This window comes from Suncus etruscus, chromosome 16 (genome assembly GCF_024139225.1).
Source record: "Suncus etruscus isolate mSunEtr1 chromosome 16, mSunEtr1.pri.cur, whole genome shotgun sequence".
NCBI classification, from domain to species: Eukaryota; Metazoa; Chordata; class Mammalia; order Eulipotyphla; family Soricidae; genus Suncus; species Suncus etruscus.
The window spans coordinates 45,412,507-45,419,896 of record NC_064863.1 but is presented as its reverse complement, the minus strand read 5'-3'; positions in this window follow the sequence as shown (position 1 = coordinate 45,419,896).

Sequence of the window (7,390 nt, the reverse complement as noted above, 5' to 3'; positions counted from 1 at the left end):
CAAAAAAAAAAAAAAAAAGACTAACAATTTGGTTTGGGGACCCTGAGAAAGCTCAGTGGCCAAGAGCCTGACTTGCAAGTATAAGTCCTTGAGTTTAACTCCCAGTATTGCCCTGCATTTCCATGTATTATCCTAGTGACTCTAATCTTCAGGGTTTTGGTTTGACACAGCAAAAAATTGATCTCTGGTGCTCTGAAACCAACTAAACTGAGGTGATTTACTTTAGTTGACTAAACCACACTAAATTTTGAAACCCTAGTGCATACATGTGAAAGCACAACCAAGTGTGCAACTTCCAGCAAGCATCTACCCCAGGGTGTGTGTTATCCAAACACCATCACCACTATTGCAGAAAGTGAAGGGAGGGGATGGAGACATCATATACTGGGTAAGGTACTTACCTGGCATATGGCAGACCTCAAATCAATTTCTGGTCTTAAGCCATAACAAGATTGACCCCTTAGGACAGAGCTGGGAGTAACCCCGGACCACTGCCAGGTGTGCCAAAATGGGTGGGGAGAGGTGAAGAGGAAAAGAAAACAAATGAAGTAGCAGAATGGTGAGTTAACAAGAGCTTACTAAACTTTCTGACAATGACTTAATGATCTCATTGGAGATCAAATAATTTTCACAATTTTGCTTGTCACTGAAGTTCTTTTTGTTAGCCTCCTTTATGTTTTCCATATTTCTAAGTTTCTATAGGAATCTAAGCAATTCGCTTCACTCACTCTTTTTTACATCATGATCCATGCTTCAAATTCACAGATATTTTATGCCAAAATTCAAGATCATAGATGAAATCTCAAGCCCTTATTAGAACAGAACAATTTTTTTCTTCTGAGACTCAGTTTCTGTCCATTGAGTCTTTTGCTAGCTGCACTACAGAACTGGTCAATGGGCAAAGGAAAAATAAAAGTTGGAGGATGTGGAATAGAAAGCAGAGTATAAAACCAAATTAACCCAAACACAGAAAAAGAAAAAGTAAAATGAAGGAATTATTTTATAAGGAAGTGATAGGGATTGAGAGGTGTAGAGTTATATGTATATGGGGAAAGGAGATATGAAATGAATCACTGATTTATAAGTTAGTGTAAACTTTCTTTTACAGGGACCATTCCTGGTGCGCTTGACTGGACAGTGGATGCCTAGTGCCCTTCCCAGGGATACTTAGACCCAGTAGTATGGTGCTTAGTGGGACTGAGAAGTAAACTCAGGGCCTCTCACATACAAGGCATGTGCTATACCACTAATACCACATCTCTGGCTCGCATTTTATTTTAAGAAAAACAACTTAGATATTAGATTTTCTCTGAATTACTTTCATCTCTAGGTCTTTGAATGTATCTATCTATAAACAAAACCACATGGGATCACTAGGCATAGAGATTAGTTTTCGAAGCTGAGGTAAGAATGGGAGCTTCTTCAGTTGCCTGTGTAGCATCAGGCCACAGAGGTTCTGATAATTGCAAGCACTTCTCCTCCAGGACTTTCTCATCAGATTTTTCAAAGGGCAGTCATTTCAGCACATTTGGGGGGAGCTGAGTGGCAATGCTGTGCTTTCATCTCTGACACATCCTCCCTCCATTGAGAAGCAAGTTTCCATTCCAGGCTCACCTGAAACCATTAGGAGACTATCAAAGATGTTAAAACCTTGTGCTATGCTGAAAGGGAGGAGATTTTATAACTAGAAGAACTGCCTATCTCTGGTTTAAATGGCATTCAGAAATCCAATTAATGTTTGGTTTTTACGGCAGAATCTGTAATTGTGTTCTCTACTGCCAACTCTTCAGTTTGATAATAAACAGGCTACACTAAAAATGACTTCTAATCATTAGAGGAAATCTAGCTTTGTAGGATAAACTTTCTCTTTGGAATAATTATCTCTTATGCTGTGATCATTTCTTGAATCTAAGAATTTAAAATGAATTCGATTGGGGTGCTAGGAATATAATGTAAAAGACTTTAAGGGCATTTGTCAATATCTCACTGAGGAGAGAAATAAATTAGTTCATGAGAAAAAGGTTGCTGTCTAACTTTGTTTTATTCAAACTGACAAAGGATCTTTACTCATATTTATAATAGCTATTATTTATGAAAATAATAATCCCAATACTCTTAGTCACTGTACTGAAGGATTTATGTAAATTATACTATTTAATACTCATATGAATCTAGTATAAATATAATTTATTCTAATATGATTTGTTGAAGAAGTGCTATTAATGTCTATTTACTACTTTTTTGTGAGTGAGGTTCAGAGAGGTTAAGTAATTTATGCATTGTCCCATATTAGTAAAAGTGATCCCATATTGGGTGAGAACCAGTTAGAAAAAGTTATGGTGAAAAATTCCTTTTCAAATGTTACCATTATGGCTTTTTAATGTAGTTTCTAAGTACATAAGAAGATGGTATCATCCTGGAATTGTGTGGTTAGAAGTTTTGCTAATTTTCAAATGTTCAAATGGTCCCAATGTCCTTGGATACTTAGAAAGTAGAGAAATTTAAGAAACATAGCAGACTGAGAACAGATGGGTGGATAAATAAAATATGGTACATCTACACAATGGAATATTATGCTGTTGTTAGCAAAAATCAAGTCATAAAATTTGTTTATACGGGGCAGGTGAGGTGGCGCTAGAGGTAAGGTGTTTGCCTTGCAAGCGCTAGCCAAGGAAGGACCACGGTTTGATCCCCCAACATCCCATATGGTCCCCCCAAGCCAGGGGCAATTTCTGAGCACTTATCCAGGAGTAACCCCTGAGCATCAAATGGGTGTGGTCGAAAAAAGCAAAACAAAAAAAATCGTTTATATATAGACATAGAGAATACCATGGTTGGGAAATAAAATGAGTCAGAGAGCAATAGACAGACATAGAAAGAGTGCATTTATCTGCTGAATATATTTGAAATTATAATGACAAAAATACCAAAATGTGTGATTCTGCTGGGCCTCTTAAGCTTGGCAAACATTTTGGGGCTTCCCTTGGCTTGCTTCAACCTGGAAACTTTGATCTTCTCTGGCGTTCATACCCTGACTGCTTGCCTCAGCTAAGGTGAGTCTTTCTGGGCCGGAGTTGTGGATAAAGCTGATTGCTGGGCCCCTTAGGCTCAGCAGACATTTTGGGGTCTCCCCCAGCTTGCTTCAACCTGGGAACTTTGATCTTCTCGGGCATTCATCCCCTGAGGGCGTGCCTCGGCTGAGGTGAGTGTTTGGGGGCTGGAGTTGCGGATAAAGCTGACTCTGCTGGCCCCCTTAAGCCCACCTATAAGGGGTCGAAGGAGAGGAGTGCACTCACTTCGCGGCCACACAGTCGACCTAGCCAATGAATACCACCACAACACGTAGAAAAACCCACAGCACAAGCTTGACAACGGGGAAACTATGCAGACCAACATTAGCCATATAGAATGAAGATGGAAACTCTGATGACCCAACAATGGCCAACCACCTAAGCAGTCTTTCAGAAATAGAGTTTAGAGAAGAAATATGGAGGATGCTCACAGAACTCAAAGAAAGTATAGATCAGAACACTAATAAAAATCAAGAGAATATGAAGATAGAAATCAGAAAACTCCAAACTGAAATATCATGTCAAATAACAGGTCTGAAAAACTCAGTAGACAAATTGAAGAACATAATGGATGAGCTTTCCAACAGGTTAAAGCAGCTGAGGATAGAATTAGTGTGCTGGAAGATGCGATGCATAACAACTTTACACAGCAGAAGAGATTGGAAAAAAGCCTTAAATCAAATGATCAGACAATGGAAAAATTACTCAAAGAATATGAGCAGATGAAAATAGAAGTCTTTGATAAGCTCAACAGAAACAACTTTAGAATCATTGGAGTCCCAGAGACCCAAGAAGAAAATCTCCAGGAAGAATCAACAGTCAAGAACATCATCACAGAGAAACTACCACAGCTAAAGAAAACATGTGACCAAATCCTGCATGCCCGAAGAGTACCAGCTAAAAAAGACCCCAGTAGAAACACCCCAAGACACATCCTAGTCACAATGATGAATCCCACAGATAGAGATAGAATACTGCAAGCAGCAAGATCAAAAAGGGAAATTACATTCCAGAGAGCATCCTTGAAATTTACAGAAGACCTGTCACTGGAAACACTCAAGGCCAGAAGGCAGTGGTGGGATATAGTGACAAAACTCAATGAAATAAATGCTTCGCCAAGAATACTGCACCCAGCAAAACTCACTTTCAGGTTTGAAGGAAGTATACATGGCTTCACAGATAAACAACAGCTCAAAAACTTTACAGACTCAAAACGAGCCTTAAAAGAAAAACTGAAAGATCTATTCTAAAGACAAGACAGAACAAAAAACACACTAAACTTCTACACAAAGATGGCAATAAATCCCATGACAATTATTTCTCTCAATGTCAATGGACTAAATGCACCTGTTAAGAGGCACAGAGTGGCGAAATGGGTCAAAAAACTGAAGCCAACCTTCTGCTGCCTACAAGAAACACACCTGAATAGTCAGAATAAACATAGACTCAAAATCAAAAGCTAGAGGAAAATCATTCAAGTAAACAACACCCTTAAAAAAGTGGGGGTGGCCATACTAATATCAGATGACACAAAATTTATACTCAAAAAAAGTTGTAAGGGACAAAGATGGATATTATGTACTAATCAAGGGATATGTACAGCAGGAAGAAATCACTCTCCTAAACATATATGCACCCAATGAGGGACCAGCAAAGTATTTAATACAATTGTTGACAAATCTGAAAAAAGGATATCAATAATAACACAATAATTGTGGGAGACCTCAACACAGGCTTGTCAACACTTGATAGGTCAACCAAATTGAAACCCAACAAAAATATACTAGACTTGAAAAGAGAAATGGAAGAAAGAGGCCTAGTAGATATATATATATAGGGCACTCCATCCTCAGAAACCTGGATACACATTCTTTTCCAATGTACACGGGTCATTCTCCAGGATAGACCAGATGCTGGCACATTAAACATACCTCCATAAAAGCAAGAAGATAGAAATTTTGTAGGCTACCTTTGCTGACCACAAGGCTCTGAAGTTAGATGTGAACTACAAAGGGACACAGAAGAAAAAAATTAATACCTGGAAATTAAACAGTCTACTACTGAACAACCAGTGGGTTCGAGATGAAATCAAAGAAGAAAACAAAAATTTCCTGGAAACAAACGACAATGAAAACACAAACTATCAGAACCTATGGGATATAGCAAAAGTGATACTGAGAGGAAAATTTATTGCTTGGCAAGCACACATCAGGAAGGAAGAAGGAGCATACATGAATAGCTTAATGACGCATCTTATAGAATTAGAAAATGATCAACCAAAGAAACTAAAAATAGAGAGACAGAAGGAAATAACAAAGCTGAGAGCAGAAATCAATGAAATGGAAACACAAAAAATAACCTGAAAGATCAACAAAAGCAGAAGTTGGTTCTTTGAAAAAATAAACAAGATTGATAGACCATTGGCAAAACTCACAAAGCAAAAGAGAGAGAAACGTGATAACGTGTATCAGAAATGAAAAGGGGGAGATAACTACAGACAATGCAGAGATTCAAAGGGTATTTAGAGAATTCTTTGAGGAAATCTGCACCACTAAATATGAGAACCTGGACGAAATGGATAAATTTCTGAACTCATATAACCTTCCACAGTTGAATAAAGATGATGTAGCATATCTAAACACCCCCATCACTATTGAGGAAATTAAAACCTTAATCAAAATTTTGCCCAAAAACAAAAGCCCAGGTCCTGATGGATTCACAAATGAATTCTTTCAAACCTTTCAAGAGGAACTACTACCAATCCTGGCCAGGCTCTTTTATGAAATAAAAAAAAAAAACAGGAACATTTTCAAATAGCTTTTATGAAGCCAACATCACCTTAATACCAAAACCAGATACAGATGCTGCCAAAAAAGAAAATTACAGACCAATATCCCTGATGAACACAGATGCAAAGATCCTCAACAAAATCCTGGTGATTAGGATCCAGTGCCTCATCAAGAAGATCATTCACTTTGATCAAGTAGGTTTCATCCCAGGAATGCAAGGATTGTTTAACATCCGTACATCTATCAATATAATACACAACATAAACAACAAGAAAAATTAAAATCACATGGTCATATCAATAGACACAGAAAAAGCATTTGATAAGGTCCACCACCCATTCTTGATGAAAACTCTCAGCAAGATAGGAATAAAAGGAACCTTTCTCAATATAGTTAAGGCCATCTACCACAAGCCAGTGGCAAATATTATCCTCAATGGAGAAAAACTAAAAGCCTTCCCTCTAAATTCTGGCACAAGACAAGGCTGTCCTCTCTCACCACTCCTATTCAACATAGTACTGGAAGTACTTGCTATAGAGATTAGGCAAGAAAAAGATATCAAGGGAATCCAGATAGGAAAGGAAGAAGTCAAGCTCTCACTGTTTGCAGATGACATGATTCTCTACTTAGGAAATCCTAAAGACTCTACCAAAAAGCCTCTAGAAACAATAGATTCATATAGCAAAGTGGCAGGCTACAAAATTAACACACAAAAATCAATGGCCTTTTTATATAATAATAATGATAGGGAAGAAATGGGCATTAAGAGAACAATCCCATTCACATTAGTGCCACACAAACTCAAATATCTTGGAGTCAACCTGACTAAAGATGTGAAAGATCTATGCAAAGAAAACTATAAAACACTGCTCTAAGAAATACGAGAGGACACATGGAAATGGAAACACATACCCTGCTCATGAATTGGCAGGATCAACATCATTAAAATGGCAATACTTCCATAAGCATTGTAAAGATTTAACGCGATTCCTCTAAAGATACCCATGACATTCTTCAAAGAAGTGGATCAAACACTTCTGAAATTTATTTGGAACAATAAACAGCCTCGAATAGCTAAAGCACTCCTTGGGAAAAGGAATATGGGAGGCATTACTTCCCCCAATTTTAAGCTGTATTACAAAGCAATAGTTATAAAAACAGCATGGTATTGGAATAAAGACAGACCCTCAGATCAGTGGAATAGGCTTGTGTACTCAGAGAAGGTTCCTCAGACATATAACCACCTAGTTTTTGATAAAGGAGCAAGAAATCCTAAATGGAGCAGAGAAAGCCTATTCAACACGTGGTGTTGGCACAACTAGTTAGCCACTTGCAAAAAAGCAAACTCAGACCCCCAGCTAACACCATGTACAAAGGTAAAATCCAAATTGATTAAAGACCTTGATATCAGATCTGAAACTATAAGGTATATAGAACAACAGGTAGGTGAAATACTCCAGGACATTGAGACTAAATGCATCTTTAAGGAGGAGACAGAACTCTCCAAACAAGTGGAAGCAGAGATAAACA